This window comes from Panthera onca, chromosome C1 (genome assembly GCF_046562875.1).
Source record: "Panthera onca isolate mPanOnc1 chromosome C1, mPanOnc1 haplotype 2, whole genome shotgun sequence".
NCBI classification, from domain to species: domain Eukaryota; kingdom Metazoa; phylum Chordata; class Mammalia; order Carnivora; family Felidae; genus Panthera; species Panthera onca.
In genome coordinates this window covers 6,393,040-6,411,610 of record NC_138346.1, presented here as the reverse complement: position 1 = coordinate 6,411,610, position 18,571 = coordinate 6,393,040, and the positions used below count along the sequence as shown (strand labels likewise).

Sequence of the window (18,571 nt, the reverse complement as noted above, 5' to 3'; positions counted from 1 at the left end):
TCTTTATGAACCGTTGGGGCCTGTGACACTCCTGACCGCACCTGCCTCCCAACAGGACGCAATCAACATCCACCAAATGCACGACTTAGCGAGCTTTTGCCACCGCCGCATCCTCACATCCGATGGACCTGGTCTTTCCCACCATGTTTTCTTCTTCAATGATTAGTCGCTTCTTTTGCCTGCTTCTTTTTCTGGGGGAAAAAAAAAGTTAGGATCCCCCTTCCCAAATTCTAAAATAAATAAACAGAAATCACCTCTATTTGGATTATTTTTTGAAACTGTCCACAGCTAACACCTAATTAGGAGGCACACGCCATGGTCACCATGCTCTGCCTTACCACCCAGCGTGTAAGAATCTCCAACCTTCCTTCCCTTGTGCCAGGTTCTCTTAAGGCTTTCAGTATGGCGTTCAGTTGTCTTCAAGATGATCTCGAGGTATTTTGTGTTACTGTAGTAAATGGTGTCCTTTTTCTACCATATCTTCTCCCTTGGGATTTTGGGTGTGTAGGAAAACTCCTTTGGGTTCGATTGTGTCGACATGTCCCCGTGAATTTATGTTTACGTGCGCTACATCGCAGCACACTTCGGCGCATCAGGCGGGTGGCGACCATCACGACGGCTGACACAGTTATGACGGCAAGGTTCACAGCGACAACCATAGCAATAACGTGGCCACGCAGAGCATAACGCGGTCTCCAACACCAACAACATCTGGAGCCTAGGAGGCCCACGATAAGTATTTGCTGGATCCATGAATAAATTAGCACCCGTTGTCACAATCTTCATTTTTCCTGTTTTTACTGAGTGCCCCAAGTGAATCGCTGACTTACACCGACGACCATTGTTTTAGAGTAACTATCCTTAACCTGTGAGGCAAGAACCCTTCCTGTTCCAGTTTTCAACGTTTTTTATTTATTTTTGGGACAGAGAGAGACAGACCATGAACGGGGGAGGGGCAGAGAGAGAGGGAGACACAGAATCGGAAACAGGCTCCAGGCTCCGAGCCATCAGCCCAGAGCCTGACGCGGGGCTCGAATTCACGGACCGCGAGATCGTGACCTGGCTGAAGTCGGACGCTTAACCGACTGCGCCACCCAGGCACCCCAAGACTCATATCTTTAAGAAAAAGGTGTTGTATCTTTTCTCGTAACAACTTACAAATTTCTAATTTCATTTCTTTGTATTTTGGAATTTCAAATATTAGATTTAACAAAGCATTGCCTGTTTTACTGATTAGGAAAAGAAGCAACTTTTAGCTGAATTTATGGATTCCATTCTTTTTCTAATTAATTAATTTCTGCCATATTTCTCTTACTCCTCTCCCTGGGTTTCTTTAGGACTGATTTGATTTAAAAACAAAATAAAAAAAATGAAACCTGAGGTGAATTTGAGCCCAGGTACTTTCTGTTATTCCTTTTGAAAAAGTGCACCTTTCTCCCTGATGGCCTTATTGGTGGTGGTGTATGTGTTTTGAAATAACGTGATCTCATTTCTATTCTCATCTAAGTAACTGACTATTGTATATTTTCATTTACTTTTTACTTTTTACATTTACTACCAGTTTGTAGATAAGTGACTTTCATTTTTACTTATTTTCACATCTTTGAATGATTTTGGTGTTTTCTTTTGAGTCCGTTTGTTAACTTGTAAGTTTATTGGGGGCACCTGTGTAACTCATCGGTTAAGCATTCGACTTTGGCTCGGGTCATGATCTCACGGTCAATGGGTTCAAGCCCATGTGGGGCTCTGTGCTGACAGCTCAGGGCCTGGAGGCTGCTTCTGATTCTGTGTCTCTGTCTCTCTCTGCCCCTCCCCTGTTTGTGCTCCCTCTCTTTCAAAAATAAATAAAACATTAAAACAATTAATTTGTAAGTTTATTGTACCGTGGTAGAAAAGAATGTGTTTTGTGCCATTTCTAGTTTGAGGAATTTAAGAGATCTGTCAAGGTTAGCATGTGACCAACTTTCTAAATTTTCATGGACACAGAAGAAGGAAGAAAGCCTACTTATTTCTAGGAAAAATTACAATATACCTGTACATTTCTTCTTATTAGTTTCTTCTTATTAATTAACATCAAGTCCCTGATGTTCACATGCTTTTCGTGTGTGCTTTATCTCTCTTGGACTGACGATATTGTTTTAAAATCTTATCACTGCTTCTCTGTTAAATGTCCTTGGCGATTATAATAATTTTTGCTTTATCGGTTTTGAGTCAGTGTATCTGTGTAACTCTAACAGCATTATCCTTTCCCATTGGATTTGGGTTTTGTGTCCATTAAAAATGGCCCTATTTGCCCCCATTAAATAGTATTTGCTTAAAATTCAATTTCTCTGCAATTCTATTTCTTTCTTCTTCTTCTTTTTTAATGTGCTAACATTGACATGTTGTGTATTTGCTCATTCTTTTATTTTTTTATCTCCCTGATTTTCCCCCTTGGGGTGTATTTTTGTAAGTAGCATGTCAGGGAGAATCTTGGCATTTTAATAAGTGGGTTAATCCATTTCTCGTCCTGCTTGCTTTTGTGTTTTGTGCTCTCGGCCTTAAAGCTCCCTGCCGCTCCATTTCTCATCTGCCCTTTGCCGTAGAGAAATGCGTTCAGCTTGCTCTTATCTTCTGAAATGGTTCTGAACTTTGACATTCTAAATGTAATCCTATCAGAGCAGTGCTTTCCCGTCTGTTTGGCCAAGCCCCGGCCCTGTGAGATGCTCTGTGGGAGAAAGATCTGTGGTCAAACCTCATGAGGAAGGAGGCATGCCATGTACCCCCTTAGACAGTCTTAAAGCCCAACAGTGTAGAAAATGCTCTGATAAGTCCTATGGTGCCTGTCTTTGCCCTTTTCGTGAGTTACTTTTTTCAGGAGGTCTTATTTTACTATCATGGCCTGAAGCCCTCATGAAGATATTTCCCCAAATGTCAAGCATGAATTTCTGAGCTTATCCTGGTACAGTGGGGAAAGTTGCAGTATTGATAGGTTCCTCTCCCTGTAGCCCATCTGTCCTTAGGGCGCAGCCATGGGGCCTGATGCCTCTAAGAAGAGAATGGCGACTGCTCTGGAGCATAAATGCTCGCAGGGTAGGGAAGATAAGCGTCTGACCTCCGGGAGGTCCCCGTGGGGCATGAAGGGGTGGAGAATCTTCAGATTGAGAGGGAAGAGAAGAAGGGGGAGGGGAGAAGGGTGAAGAGGTGAAGGCCAGAATCCTGATCCCGCCCTAGCGTTAAGCTATCCAGGGATAGAAAGGATAGTGACCCTGGGCGGGGGGGGGGGGGGGGGGGGGAGACAAGAAGTAACAGTGGAAGCAGGGAGGCTTCTGTCGCATTTCCTGTTGGGATCTCAGGGACACCAGCTGGTCTGTGGCCTCGCACCAGCCACAGTCAGAGACTGTGCACCCTGTGGTCCAGAGGGATCCAGAAGAAGGAAGCTGGGAGTTCTGGAGGGTCTCACAGGGACGTGGGGCTGCCCCTGTTGCCAAGGCTGCCGGAAGTGGCTGAGACCCTGAGGACCCGCAGCTCCGATGAGAATCAGTGTAGGGCCTCGTGGGGGGTGTGGGGCAGGGGTCGCTTGGCTGTGCCCAGGGAGTCCCAGGCTTCCGCAGCAGAACCAGATGGGCACAGGTGGAATGGGGCATCGCTCAGAGGTTTGAGAGGGACCCGAGCCTCGGTCAGAATTCCTTCTGGAAACACAAGGCACATTGAGTTAGGACACCTAAAGTAGAGGTAAAGGAACTGTAAAGGCAAATAGACAACATGCCAATGTTAGCACATTAGAAGAAGAAGAAGAAGAAGAAGAAGAAGAAGAGGAAGAAGAAGAAGAAGAGAAAGAGGAAGAGGAAGAAGAAGAAGAAGAGGAAGAGGAAGAAGAAGAAGAAGAAGAAGAAGAAGAGAAAGAGGAAGAGAAAGAAGAAGAAGAAGAGGAAGAGGAAGAGGAAGAAGAAGAAGAAGAAGAAGAAGAAGAAGAAGAGGAAGAAAAAGAAAAAGAAGAAGAAGAAGAAGAGGAAGAAGAGGAAGAAGAAGAAGAAGAGGAAGAGGAAGAGGAAGAGGAAGAAGAAGAAGAAGAAGAAGAAGAAGAAGAAGAAAGAAACAGAATTGCAGAGAAATTGAATTTTAAGCAAATACTATTTAATGGAGGCAAATAGGGCCATTTTTAATGGCCACAAGGGACACTGCAGCACCCCGGGCATGGAGAGAGGGTACTTACTGAACCCAGACACAGAGAGGGCTGCATGGAGGGGGCTGGCTCTGGAGCTGAGACCTTCAGTCAAGGGACCAGGCAGCCCTCAGTGACTCCGCAGGGAAGGAACCAGGGAAATACATTCCCCGGCCTCACTCTCCTCCTCCTTTCCATCTCTTGCTAACATCCCCATTTACTAGACCCAACTGGTAGCCACAGGACGTGGAAACTTAGGGATGGGGTCCCTACGGGCCGGCTTCGCAGGGCCCAGAATGGCCTGGGGAGGACAGGCGTGCCCCTGGAGGACAACACCCGGCGACAGCACAGGGACCAGCCGGGGATTCAAGACCACGCCTGCCCCCATGCTGAGAGTCTAAGTCCACTTTCCTCTCTACCCAGATGCAATCCTGCTGGAAGGAGGGGCAAGGATTGCAGAAAAAGAGCCTGGCACACTCTTCAGCCAGACACTCACCACCTGCTTGCTTGGCCACCTCTCACCTTCCAGAGGAGGGATTTTCGCACCCACAGGGGACGGCGATGCAAAGGAGCACTAGGCATGTTTGTTCGCGTGAGCGAAGCGCATGACTGTCGACCCGGATCCACAGGTGCGTGAACACGTACGATGAATCAGCCTTAACTATTTATTTATTTTGGTAGCAGCAGGCGATTCCGATGGAGAGCCTTAGTTTCATGGCTAATGCCTCAGAACGATTCTCACTGTGTTCGCACGAATCAGCATCCGTGATCGACAAGCCACGGATTGTCAAACAGTGATGTCTTTGCATTTATTTCCCTGTAACCGAAGTATTGCATGATTAGGAGCCTTACGGGAGCAGCTCCCACAAGGCCCCATTGACTGGAGGCTCTGCAGCGATGGGAGGGACAGCACGTGTTTCTCCGTCTGTGACGTGTCAATGCCAGGAGTCAGGCCTGCTGGGTTTTGCTGTCGCGGCCTGGACTTGAAGGAGTTGGGAGAACACGTGTGTTCCAAGGGGCTTCTTCCCGTCTTGGCCCCCATTGTTCACGTGTAGCGCCCGCGCCCAGGCTCTCAGGGAGCCGCGGGGTCAGACCAGTGCAGACAGGGGTGGAGGTCACCGGCCTGATCCCTAGAAGGTTCAGAAGGTGGATTGTCCTGGTGGGATCAGCTGTGAGTGACAGGAAGAATGGATAACAGAGCCCCCCAGAGTCATCTCCGGGACTACCACCGGGTCCCCGCCTTCTCTGGCCGTTGGGTCCCCACGCCCGAGGCTTCCTCGTGGGTGGACCTCAGCCCGAGCTGGTCCTCGACGCTGGCTGCACATCAGAGTCACCTGGGGGCTTTGAGAGTGCTGGCGCCTCGTTTCCACCTCCGTCCATCCAGTCGGTAGTGGGTGGGCATCTGTGCTTTGCAGGGACACCAGGCGATTCTCGGGTGCGTGTAGGGGAGGACTGGGGACCGCTAGCCCCCTTGCCTCCCACCTGTCACTCACGGATCTCCCCGGCAGGGAGCTGAGCCGTGGCTCCTGGGCGACTCCCGCGGAATGATGTGGGCGCTTCAGCCCAGCTCCTCTCACCCTCTCCCTCTTGAGCCTGCTCCACTGCCTGAGGACAAGTGTGTTCCAGTCTGGGGACCCGTCCTGCGGCGAGAGCCAGCCCCGAAAGGCGAAGCCCTGTGCGCGTCCAGCTCTGCGCCTGGCCAGAAGGATGTCTGCTGGTTCGGTGGCCAAGAATTTGGAGGCCACCTGGCCGAGATCTCAAGCCAGATCTCCAAGGAGCTTTGGCTGCTGATGAAGCTAATATTCTCATCTCGTCTGGCATCTCTTTGGTTCAGAACGTGGAGCACGAAGAGAGGGGCCGTGTGGATCGATATCCTCTCTGCTGGGTGGAAACCGGAAACTGTTTCCTCGGCATATGCTCCCCCCACCCCCCCACCGTGGGGGAGTATGTATGGAATACTTGGGATGTTTCGAGAATGTCAGTGTTTGTAATGAATAATTATAGAAGCAGATCAAATTCATCCTCATTATAATAAACACTTGCTGTGTATTCCTTTGTTTTTACTCTAGGTTCTAAATTAACCCTCCGGAGATGACATGTTTGCGGCGGGGGTGGGGAGGGGGTGGGGTGGGGACAAAAGGTGATGAGTACAGAAAGGCAACTTAGAATGGAGCCCTGGGGTCTTAGATGTGATTATATATGGACCAGCTCCAACACGTTCCACTGGGGTCTGGCCTGGCCACAGGTGCCGACGTTGTCACAGAGCACCTGCCATTGTGTCATAGTGCTTGAGGAGCTGTCCCCAGCCGAGACCTCACTGTGGGCTCAGCGCTCAGCCTGACCTGGAATGCCGCCCTTATCCTAAACCAGAGCAGATCGGTACTACCGCGTCAGACGACGTGTATTTTGCTTAGGCTTCTCGATTCATAGAGGAGAAATTCCCTTTCAGGGAAAGTTACAGTAAATTATATTCTCCACAGAAAGAGATGGAAGTTCTCCAGTCTTTGCTAACGGGAATGATTCTTTTTTATCCTTAAGCGTAGAGATGAAAAGTACTATCACACGGTTATTTTAATTTTTTTTAAATGTCTATTTGTTTTTGAGAGAGTGAGGGAGGGAGACAGAGTGTGAGTGGGGGGAGGGCCAGAGAGAAAGAGGGAGACACAGAATCCGAAGCAGGCTCCAGACTCCGAGCCGTCAGCACAGAGCCTGATGTGGGCCTCGAACTCATGAACTGTGAGATCGTGACCTGAGCCGAAGTCAGGCGCTCGACCGACTGAGCCACCCACGTGCCCCCACATGGTTATTTTAATCTTCACTTTGTTGACTAATGCCGAGATTAAACCTCTATATCTTTTTATGCTTTTTGAATTGAATATCTTCTTTATTTTCCTCTTAGAGTATTTTTCCTAATTGATTTTTAAGAGCTCTTTATATAGTGAGGCTCATATAAATTAAAAATATTCCCCGCAGATTGTCATTTATCTTAGGTTTGGCTTTGGTGGTTTTCACAAAAACTTTATAGTGTCTGTAATAAAATATATCACTGCCTTTCTCTCCATTTGATACTGAAAAGAGAACTCCTCTCAACTGTTAAGGAACAATTACATGCTGACAGAATTGGTTTGAGGATTTCGGCCAGGCCCCCTTGGGGAGCTCGAGGCAAGTTCCCTGCGGTCTGGGGACACAGTGAACTGGCATCTGACTTCCCAGAGCAAATAGGATACGTGAGAGGAGCTGGGCCCACTGCTGGTCAGCGGAGGGCAAGGGACGAGGACATTCAGGGACCGACATGTGTGCCCAGCTTGTTGGGGCAAAGCATTCAGGGGCATTTCCTCATTCGGGTGCACACAAGTAGGTCCATGGTGTAAGGTGTCGGGTCCTGTGATAAAGCCCATCAGAGACGAGCTTCAGGTACCGCCGGGTTCCTAAGAGGCTGGCTGGGATTTATCCATGTTATGGAAACAACGGGTAAGGAACATCCAGAAATGGGAGCAGGATTTCTGCAAAGAACCTAGAAATGCACCTCCAAGCTGTCAGCATAAACATCTGCTCTTCAACTCAGAATGTCCTTGCTCAAATTGCCCCCTCGTTTCCCACGGCTTTGTAGCAGATGCTGTGGAGACTGTGTGTGAGTGTGGAGGGGGTGACTGACTGGGGGGACAGGAAGGAGAGGAGACAAGGAAGAGCCCCAGCCCCTGGGAAGCCCTACTATCTGAGGGCCCAGGCCGGGGCTGCATATCTGAATGAAGCACAAGCTTGAACCCTTGCGTGGACCGGACATTCTGACGACCAGCAGGGGGACTGACTGCATGATGCCTATGAACATCCAGAAAACACTAGAGACGTCCTAGGTTTTCACCGGGGCAGGGAAAACTCAGTGCTGCAGAACTCGTTCGAAGACGGACTTTTTAAAAAAATTATTTATTTATTTTTTAATTCACATCCAAGTTAGCACATGGTGCAACAATGATTTCAGGAGTAGATTCCCTAATGCCCCTGACCCATTTAGCCCATCCCCCCCTCCCACAACCCCTCCAGCAACCCTCAGTTTGTTCTCCATACTTGAGTCTCTTATGTTTTGTCCCCCTCCCTGTGTTTATATTATTTTTATTTCCCTTCCCTTAGGTTCATCTGTTTTGTCTCTTAAAGTCCTCATAGGAGTGAAGTCATATGATTTTTGTCTTTCTCTGACTGACTAATTTCGCTTAGCATAATGCCCTCCGGTTCCATCCACGTAGTTGCCAATGGCAAGATTTCATTCTTTTTGATTGCTGAGTAATACTCCATTGTGTATATATACCACATCTTCTTTATCCATTCATCCATCGATGAACATTTGAGCTCTTTCCATACTTTGGCTATGTTGATAGTGTTACTATAAACACTGGGGTGCATGTGCCCCTTCTAAACAGCATCCCTGTATCCCCTGCATAAATACCTAGTAGTGCAATTGCTGGGTCATAGAGTAAAGGCAGAATTGTTTGACCCTTCTACGCAATGCATCCTCTGGTTTGATATACGGGTTACATTTAGAATTCCAGGAGAGGACACAGGGATAAGCTAATATTGCAATTACCACCTTTCAGGCTCTGTTCTTGGGGATTCCACATGAATTATCTCACTTAATTTCCATCATCCACTGGGGGGAGATGCTCTTATCTTCCACACAAGGAGACTGAGCATCACAGAGATGAAGGATTTTGCCAAAGTCCATCAGGTGCGTAATGAGTGCATCTGGGGTCAATTAAAATTCTTTCTTTTTCTTTTCTTTAATGTTTATTTATTTTATTGAGAGGGAGAGTGTGCGTGAGTAGGGGAAAGGCAGAGAGGGAGAGAGAGAGGAAATCCCAAGCAGGCTCTGCACCGTCAGTGCAGAGCCTGACGCCGGGCTCGATCTCCTGAATCGCGAGATCACGACCTGAGCCGAAATCAAGAGTCAGATGCTCCGCTGACTGAACCAGGCATCGGTGGGGGAAATTAAAATTCTGAACTTAATCCAGTTGAGGAGGGAGACTAGGGGTACTGATGAACGCGACTGGTCATGAGTTGATAACTGTTGAAGGCTGGTGGTGACAGACGTGTTCACTGCTCTCTCTTCCTTTTTATGTGTTTGCAAATTTCCATAATAAAAGTGTAAAAGTGTATTGAGCACGTGCTTTGGGGAGGTCACTGCAGGGACTGGTTGAGCAGTGAACACTGAAAATTCCTGGAAGGCCCCCACCTGTGCATTCTAGTTGAGGACAAGCTCTCAGTGCAGTGGGGATACAGACCCAGCAGTCTGCCTCCAGCCCAGGCCCCTGCCATCTACCCCAACTGCCTGCCTTGCCGAAATGGCCAGAAGAAAAATGGATCTGGGTACCGGACCTCTTCCTGCCCCTATGCCTATAACCTAATCTCCCTGGGATTCTCCCCTCTCTTCGCTCTAGGGCAACCCCCTTCAAGGGTCTTTCCAAGGACGTGGCAGTTGGGAAAATCAGATTTGCCCCACGAAGAGTTAAATTCACTGCCTGATCTCAGAGTGGAGATTTGTAAAGCCACACTGCAGAGGCAGAATGGGTTTCGAGCCATTAACGGAGGAACGAGACGCTCATTTGTCTAATTAACAGGTTTCAAGGTCACGCTCCTTTCTTCTCCATGAATGCATATCTCTTTTAAAACTCATTAAAATAATATTTCACGGAAAAGGGTTTGATCACAAACGCTGAGCCTCTTGTACATCTGTGGTTTTCAACCACTAATGTGTCGTTAGAGTGGCTCTGATGTAGTTTGGGCTCCAAAGTTTATGAGTTTTATTTTTATCGGCAAGAATTAGAACGTATTTAAGATTATCCTTGTAAATTGTCACAATCGTTATTTTTCTTGCATTCTGACTCATGTTTCTAAGTGTCCCCGGGCCACCCTGGAAAAGGTTTTGTATATGTGATCACCATATGGCATTTGTCTTGCTCTGGGGAATAGAAGGTTAAGATCCACCGTTTAGATGCCAACGCGTGATGGTCAGGTTGGATTGAACACCGAATCCTACAGTATCTATTCAGAACGGAAGCATAGAGAGAACAAAATGGATTCCTTTGGACGAAAACCTCACCGGAGGGGAGGCATGTGTGGACAGAGAGATAAGTCACTGTTTGCTTATAAGCTTTTTCAGGGAAATCACCACTAAGGATCCTCTAAGTGGCACATCAAATGCTTGTTTTGTTAAAAGGTATTGATAATGATGAATCTGCCTTGGATAAAAGGTTTATAGTTAGAGGTAATTTTATTGATTCGGGCCTGGCTGGCCTCTTGGAAGTACAACATTATTTTCAGTAGATCGATTGTGTCTGGTTTGGAAAGGCTTGGCACTACGTTGGTCTTCAATTATATTTAAATAATTGATCGCGATTTGTATTTGTTAATGACCTTTAACTGAACTGTCATTGACCTGTGTTGGGCCACAGAGATCAATTCTGTGGACGGCTCATTAGTCTTTGTGACTTTTCTAAAATACTTGGTGTTACTCTACCCTCGAATCCACTAGGTGCTTAATGCAGAAATCGAGGGTTCTGGTTTATTTCTGTAAACGAAAATGGGATTTCCACGAGGAGAGATGTGTTTCCATGGCCTTCATGGCCATAGACACGGATGTGCCCCCTCCTCCTGCTTTGGGGGTCAGGGAGCAACACTCTGGGACAGGGGTGGAAAAAGAACTCCTTGTACCTGGCATGGGCACACCCCCTTTCATCTCCAATCCGGGTCCTGGTCGCATTAAGGGCGTCTACTGCCACTCATCCCCCAGCATGCTGGCCTGGATGCCACCTTTGTCTTCGTGTTCTTTCCCCGACCCCCACTCTATCTACTTGTTGTGAAAGTCCTCTTCACGGTTCTTCTAGGCTGCAGAACTGAGACTTCTTGCCCTGTTCAACCAGCCCATTTCCACTACTCTGATTCAGATCCTTAAGGAAAGGGAGTCGGCAGAAATACAACAGGGAGCTGCCTATCTCTTGCTGTCCTGAGACACCGTGGAACTGGGTATCGTTGTGCACTCAGGTTCCCAGGAATCTGGACATCAAATCCGGAAACCCGATTGGGTCCTAACTTGCACGAGGAGGGCAGCTCCTCAACGGTCAGTTGTTCATCCAGGGTTTCCCAACTGGGTGCCACAGGAGCCCCAGTGGGCCAGGACACCCCCAGCCCCTACATCACCCAGAGCTCATACACTTCCATCTTTTTGAAATAATTTGCCAGCCTCTCCTTCCTTCTTGTAGGGAAGTGGCAAAATTCGTGGGGTGGGCGTGGGGGATAAGGGACTTTTTTGCTTTCAGAAAGCCTTGAAGGGGGTCAGGCTACGGGAGATCAAAGTGAGCTACTTTGCTTTACATGGTGAAATAGCAAAGCGTCTGGATTTTCTGCAGGGAGCCTGATGGATGGGGATTCAAGGGGGTGGGGTTAGGAGCTGAATCTCAATGATGCGAGTGTATTAGCCTCTTTGAGCTAGTGTTACAAGGGACCACAAACTGGGTGGTTTAAAGCAAGAAAAAAAAATGCTATCTCACAGTTCTGGAAACTAGAAGTCCCAAATCAAGCTGATTACAGGACCAGACGCCTCTGAAACCTGTAGGGGAGAACCCTTCCTCGCCTCTTCCAGCTTTTGACGTCGGGCCAGCAACGTTCGTTGCTCCCTGGCTTATAGACTCATCACTCCAATCCCCTGTGTATCTTCACATCTGTGCATCTCATGTCTATCTATGTGTCCAATTTTCCTCTTTTCGTAAGGACACCACTCATGATGGATTAGCCCCCTCGCCCCCGAATGACCTCATTTTCACTAAATTATCGTTGAAAACACTCTAGTTCTAAATAGGGTCACAATCTGAGGTAGTGGAAGTGAGGACTTCAACATCAAATCTTTTTGGGGGGGAGGAGAACCCAACTCAACCCATAGCAATGGGAAAATGGAAGAAAATGCTCCAGGGGTGGGGGTCCAGATGCTGGGATCTCAGGAAAGCAAGCTATTTGGTGGGGAACGGGCAGGGATATTTTAATAATAGTGAAGTCTGACATTAAATTGGAAGGCATCCTTAGTCCTAATCTATAATCACGCTTTATTTTCCCCACACTTCCAATAAAAGACTTGCGCACGGCATCCTTGGAGCTCGGGGGAAAGACAGAGGAACGGGTGGGCCCATGTTCAGTCAAGGGAGAGTGGCTGTTCTACTCTGTCAGTGGTGGTTAGGACATTGGCTGGGTCTCTTCCTAGATTATAAGGAGCACGGTCATAAGAGAAGGTCTCTGTCTTATTCATCATGCAGAACGGTGCCCAGGAACCAGTAGGAATTCCATAAATCCATTACCCTCCAATCCCAGCCACAGCGCTGGCTTCCTCCCGTCCCTGGTGGGGACTCAAGGAGTTTCGTTTGGGTATTAACAGAAAGGGCCTCCAGAAGACTGAAGAACTCAGGAGCGATCAGTTTCCACAACTCAGGAGCGATCAGTTTCCACGTCTATGAGTAACCACCTTCCACATTTGACATGGAGCCATCACAGAGATGGGTGGCAGGTGGACAGCAGCAAGCCTTTCCCTGAGTAGATGCTCAGTAAATACTTACGGAACTGAAATAAGTAATGTGAAGGGGATATTTGTGAGATGCCGAAAGGAGGGAAATACAATGGCTGAGGATCTAACTTCTGCGGAAACTGAAACTCAGGTTAAACTTCAGATGCGGTATCACCCTGACGTTCTTAGCAAATAGCCCAGCTTTTTAGAAACTTCTCTTCACGATCCTTACGTCCACCTCATTCGTATCCGGCCTGGGGAACTGAACACAAGATCCAGATCGATACCGTGGCATTTAAATCTTCCCCGTGACATTCTCCCGCAGCCCTGCCTCGCCATAACGCTGCCTCCAGGGCCGTGCAGTGGTGGGAGGGGGCAGAGCATCAGTGTGGTCCTGGCCTTCCGGTCGAGCTTACATCTGCTGCGGGTTTGTGAATTTACAGTGGATAGTAAGAAACGCTAGGGTCTGTGGAGGGAAGTGCGCCCTAAGCCTTGACGTAAACCGGAGTCGGACCTGGTGGGGAAGGACGCTGAATGAATCCGGTGGCAGAACATGCGAAGTCCAACATCTCCACTGGCTGTATGACCTTGAGCCAACTTGCCTCGCTGCCCGGCAAGGTCGTTCTGAGGACCAAATGAGAAATGCATATACAAGTACTTTAGAAATGGAGCCCTCCAAATGAATATACCGGAAACAGTTGGCCTGCTAGCAAACAGCAGGCCTTAGGTTCGGAGCTGGGCCTCAGTCAGATGCCCTGTGGGGAGGGTCCCCCCAGCAAGCGCTCGCTGACCCACTATGGTGAGAGGTGAGGGGTCGGAGCCCTCGGTCTGGCCTCTCACAAACCCATCTCTTGATGTGCGGGCTCCATGTCCGGCCGGTTGCAGCACTCCGTTCATTCCTGAGGGCAGGCAGTCTCTGGCTGATGGTCTCCAGGCAGGGCCTTCCCACGGAAGCTTCTGAAGGGCCTGTTGACCTTGGAGCGGGCGTCACGGAGGGACTCCCTCTGTTTGTGGCTCTCCTCTGTGGAGGCACGAGGGGCCACGTGGTGGTCTTCTGCCCACTGAAGTCCATGCTGGGGTTGGACGCCCCCTAGAGGCAGGGCCGCGTCTCCTCTGACTCTACATCTCCAAAATTTTAGTTGGGGTTGGGCCCAGCGGGACAAAAGCTCTTTTCTGGTTCACCTAACAGTCCCGGGCAGGGGTTCACGTTGGTGGGGTCTGTCAGGGACTCGGGGCTGAAGCAGACTCTCCCGTCCTCCACACGCAGCTCCCATAGCCGCCATGTTGTGTCGGACCCAGCCAACTGGAAGGGAGGGACTCAAAAGGACAGGCCTGAAGAGAGACACTTCTCTTCACTTCCCACTGGCTAGAACCAGCCACGTGGCCTCAGTCGCTGCGAGGGTGACTGGGAAGTGACCCAGAAAGGAGAAAATGCATCTTGACGAATAGCCATTTGCCAACATCCAGGAACAGGGTGTGGTAGAGAGTAAATGCTTAGCACATGCTCACTGATTGAACAGGCCCAGTGAAGGATTTAACTAGCGTGTGCAATAGCACACGGTGCACACGTGCAGCCCCAGTAGCACACGGTCTTCAGAGAATCCGGCAACAGTTGTTGATTTTCTGCCCGCTGTTCCCACGTACCTCATCAGGCTGAATACCATTTCATTTATTTTGTTTTTAAATGGATTTATTTAAATCCGAGTTAGTTCACATACAGCGTAGCGTTGGTTTCAGGAGTAGAGCCCAGTGGTTCCTCACTTTCATTCGACACCCAGTGCTCATCCCAACAAGCACCTCCTTAGTGCCCATCCCCCATTTAACCCTTCCCCCCACCCACCTCTCCTCCAGCAGCCCTCAGGCTGCTCTCTGTATTTAAGAGTCTCTTCTGGTTCGCCCCCCTCTCTGTTTCTATGTTATTTTTCCTTCCCTTCCCCTCCGTTCATCCGGAAAACGATTTCACTTAATGCTTATTGCCCTCACCGTGTCCAGGGAGCCAAGCTACGTACCAGACGTCGCTTCCGAATAACATCAGGTTCCTGCCTGCAAGGCGCTTACAAGCCTGGGTAACTGAGGGCGTCCGGTGTCTTTCTGCTAAACTAGCTTCGCTTCCCCCGGAGAGCCAGGTACTATTGTATTCATAACCAGAGCTGTGCCGTCTTCAATGGATTTGTCTCAAATCCTTTGCACGCTGAGCCATACGTTGAAGCCCTCGACGGAATATTAATCAACGTTTTGTTCTGGGCTCTGGAGCCCTGATTGAAAATGCATCTGTGTAAGTAGCCTTTTTAGGAAAATTACACATCTTACACAGAAGCGGGTAATCAAGCCTTCCCTTCCCTTCACAATGGAAAAGCAGAGATGGCAGCTTATCCAGATGAAAACCAGGCTGATTTTATTCTAATGAGAACGCAGGGCTACATCAATTACAGACAAGTGTGCAAAAGTTAGTGAGGTCTTTCTTTCTGTCTTGATGAATAGTTATAGGAAAATACCCTAAAGCTTCCCAGCTGCCCTTGTGAGGATCAGAAATGCCTCTTCATAGAGTATCAGTTTCCACTTTATTAAAAAAAAATCTTTTTTTTAATGGTCATTTATTTTTGAGAGACAGAGTGCGAGTGGGAGACACAGAATCCGAAGCAGGCTCCAGGCTCCGAGCGGTCAGCACAGAGCCCGTCGCGGGGCTCGAACTCACAGACTGTGAGATCGTGACCGGAGCTGAAGCCGGATGCTTAACCGACTGAGCCACCCAGCTGCCCCCATCACTTACCACTTTAGAAAGGGAGCCGCTTTCTGGGGAACAGTGAAGCCACACAATCTGAAGAGTCGGGAGAAAGCGGGTAAAGCCCAGGCAGACGGCAGGGACTGTCTAAGGCACGGCCCTCCAGCACCTTGCCTCTCTGTGCAGACACCCCTTCAGGTTAGCCACAGGAGAGCCTGATTTAGACAAGAACCTGAAGAACGGTGGAAGACAATTCCAGAATCTCCGCTACTCTTACTCAGCTTTGTTAGGAATAGAATTGATTCCCATTCACGCCTTTCCTGCATTCCACCTTAGAATTTACAGGTGCCCATCTGGCCGGTCAGTTGTGGGGGCTGGTGTGGCAAGAAGAACGGGCCGTCGAAGACAGTGGATTAGAGCCTCCTGATGTTTCCAACTTTGGATCTGTAAATACGGATTTCTCGTGCCCATCTGAAGTCAAAACGTTGTTAGTAAAGAATGTCTGATCTTTGCCGGAGAAGGCGAATGTGTGTGTAAGTGAAGGCACAGACAGGCCCCAGAGGTGGCATTAATGTTTTAATTATGTAAGGGATTAATTTATTTCAAATGGATTTTCTGCCCTTGCTGTGTGCCGGCTAATTCCGTTTTTAAGATGCCAGACCCTGTTTCCCCAGGGGAACAACAGACCTGTATCTTCAAAGTGTAAACTTCTTCTCATCACAGAGGTAAAAAAACCCATATATAGGCTGTTAGAATGTCAAAGGCTATGAAGATTTAGACTTTATCTAGGAGCATTTGTTTTGAAAATAGTTACAAACAGAGAGGGAGGGAGGCAAACCATAAGAGACTCTTAAATACAGAGAACAAACTGGGGGCTGATGGGGGTGTGGGGGAGACGGGAAAATGGGCGGTGCATCGAGGAGGGCACTTGTTGGGATGAACACTGGGTGTTGAACATAAGCGACGAGCCACGGGAATCTACCCCCAAAACCAAGAGCACACTCTACACACGGTATGTTAGCCAATTTGACAACAAATGATATTTTTTAAAAAAAGGAGTGTTTGTTTTGAATTTCAAGTTTAACTAAGAAAGCCACGCCTCCCTCACCCCTCTTCTTCCCCACCGATGGCCAAGGAGAGAGAAACTTCCAAAATGTTCCCGAGAGAGAGAGAAAAGAGTGGAACTCATCTGCCGTACATCTCTCAGACCCTGAGATAAAAAAGCTTTGCTGTGTTTGGGGACCTAACAAGAGTGGAGAATTAACGGAGGGTCCCAGGCGTGTCACAGTCCGCCAGTCCCAGTCTGGGGCGAGGGTCATAGGAATGGGTGTATTTTGTCTGCCCACACTCGGGCTCTTTTCACAGGGCAACGACTGGCCTCCCCAGCCCCTGAATTTGCAATGGTTGAGAATGACTTCAAGGGATCTGCTGGGACAGTGCGTATGATGGACTGGAAAGGAAGGGATGGGGAGGGAGGGAGGGTGCAGAATGCAGACAAGCCCCACTCCCTTCTACCACCACCGAGAGAGGGGAGACCCATGGGAGCTGAATGACCTGGCCCAGCTGGCCAAGGGCATATTCCAGCCACCTGTGGAGGAATTACCCTTGCTGTGAACAAAGAATATACACATTTGAGATTCTATTTAATGTTGTTACACCAGGGGCACCTGGGTGGCTCAGTCGGTTGAGCGTCCGACTCTTGGTTTCAACTCAGGTCGTCATCCCATGGTTCATGAGTTCAAGCCCCACGTCAGGTCTCATGCTGATGGCACGGATTCTCTCTTTCTCTCTGCCCCTCCCCTGCTCACACACTCTCTCTCTCTCTTTCAAAATAAATAAACTCAAAAAATAAAAATAAATAAATAAATAAATAAATAAATAAATAAACCACTCACACCGAAACTGAATACTGGCTGAATTAAAAAAAAAAAATCATAGGGATTATCAGGCTGGATAATCTTTACCTGTTCTACGTTTTGGAGGGCAGATTAGAACATGATGACTGAAGTTTGCATGATTTGTGATTAGAGTCTCTGCATGCAATCAGGACTTCCCACATGCTGATTGATCTATTTGATTCTTCCTGGGAAAAAATCAACGACAGTAGCTACTGTGACGGGTAAAGCTCCTTTCATGTTTTGCATTCTGTTCAATTCTTTTTCCAAAGTGTTTCCTTATATCCTTTGCCCACTTTTCTCTTGTGGTGTTCGTCTCGTAATTATTGATTTGTAAAAGCTTTTTATATAAGAAGGGCATTAACTTTTTTCAATTTTGTTATAAATAATTTATCACAGGTCTTTCAACTATTCTGGTTATATAGAAATCATTTTTATTATTATTTAGCTCTTTATGTCTTCATATATATCCATTATTTTCCTTTAAGGGTTTCTGGCTTGGGAGTTATAGTTAGAAATTCATGTTCATTTTATTTACTTAGTTTTTAAAAAAAACGTTTAGTGTTTATTTTTGGGAGAGAGAGAGAGCACACAAGCAGGGAAGGGGCAGAGAGAGGGGGAGACACAGAATCCAAAGCAGGCTCCAGGCTCTGAGCTGTCAGCACAGAGCCTGACGCGGGGCTCGAACTCAAGGACCTCAAGATCGTGACCTGAGCCAAAGTCAGGTGCTTAACTGACTGCGCCACCCAGGCGCCCCCGCATTCATTTTAAAATTACAGAATCATTCACTAAAATTTTCTCCCCACAGGGGTCCCTGGCTGGCTCGGTCAGTGGAGCCTGTGACTCTTGATCTTGGGGTTGTGAGTTCGAGCCCCACCTTGGGTATAGAGATTACTTAAAAATAAAATCTTAAAGAAAATAAAAGAAATTTTTCTCCCAATAGTTTTATATTTTAAAAAATATATATATTTAAATCTTTATTGTGTGTAGGCATAAGATATGAGTTCAGGTTTCAACCTCCCTCCACCCCCAAATGATTTGTAGGTGTTCTTAACATCATGCTTTGGATGTCTTGCTCATTTTCTCATTAGTTTAAATTCATATGGATATGTGGACCTATGAGCGGACTTTGAATCTGTGTATCTGTTCTTGTGTCAATTATACTATAGCTCTACGATTATAGAGATTATTAGGGTATGTCCCAGTCAATATTTTTCTGTTTTCAATTTTTTCTTTTTTTTTACTATTATCATAGGCTTTCTTCCAACAGA

At 47.7% G+C, this 18,571-nt stretch overlaps 1 non-coding gene across 1 annotated transcript; it reads left to right on the top strand.

The window, feature by feature from the left end:
* Nucleotides 1-17,346: 17,346 nt before the first annotated feature.
* Nucleotides 17,347-17,483, top strand: LOC132674072 (U8 small nucleolar RNA). The gene has a single exon (XR_009608383.1). It is a non-coding gene; the product is annotated as a U8 small nucleolar RNA (small nucleolar RNA).
* The last annotated feature ends 1,088 nt before the right edge of the window (nt 17,484-18,571 follow it).